Genomic DNA, 822 nt, shown 5'->3' with positions numbered 1-822 from the left:
CTCCTATTCACGCTCACATATATGTACATAAAAGACACATCGAAAGCAGAGGAGAGAATCATCTCTCTTATAAAATCGTTTCTGCAATCTAATGATTCTCTCAAGCTTTTATGAATCCTTTTTGTGTTCTGCAATAATTTATATCAGTGTGTTCAACTTTTATTTTAATCAAATGTAGAGGTGTGCACTCATAATAAAACACACTCTGAACGATTGGTCTTGGAAATTTTGCACTTAGCTGGGAGTAGATGTTTCCTTTTCAAATTGACGGGGTAAGATTGATACATTAAAGTGTTTGTAGTATAGCAGAAATGAGAATGGTGCTGACAAAGCAGCACAGTTTGTCAAATGTCTCATGATTGCATTAGATGAGAATTGGCTCATGTGTTAGGACTTGTGGTGGGTGTGGGTGTGAATTATATATTTTGTTTAAGACGAAAGCCTATTATTTTTTGAAAGTCTATGACTTGGATTAAGAGCTAGTTCATGGCTCTTTAGTTCAGGGAATGTAGTAATTAGCTAAGTTAAGAGGAATGTGTTGTGTATTAATGTTATTCAGCTCTTTCTGGAGAACTTTGGAGACCAGAACACAGGACAATGCTAATGCAAAGGTGAAAGGACTCACTGACCAGGGACATTCTACGTAGTACCACATTTTGCCCAAATCATAAGTTAATGACAATGTTGTAAATAGGTTGGAAGTTTTGAGAAAAAAAAAATGTAGTTTGGTGAAGTAACACTGAAGATAATTTGGTGTTATCAATCAGATAACATCCCGGTTACCCAACGGCTACTAATTAGAGGGGTATACAAAACAAACAC

This window comes from Hipposideros armiger, unplaced genomic scaffold, assembly GCF_001890085.2.
Source record: "Hipposideros armiger isolate ML-2016 unplaced genomic scaffold, ASM189008v1 scaffold_700, whole genome shotgun sequence".
NCBI lineage: Eukaryota > Metazoa > Chordata > Mammalia > Chiroptera > Hipposideridae > Hipposideros > Hipposideros armiger.
The sequence above is the reverse complement of the archived record's forward strand: the minus strand, read 5'-3'. Positions refer to the sequence as shown.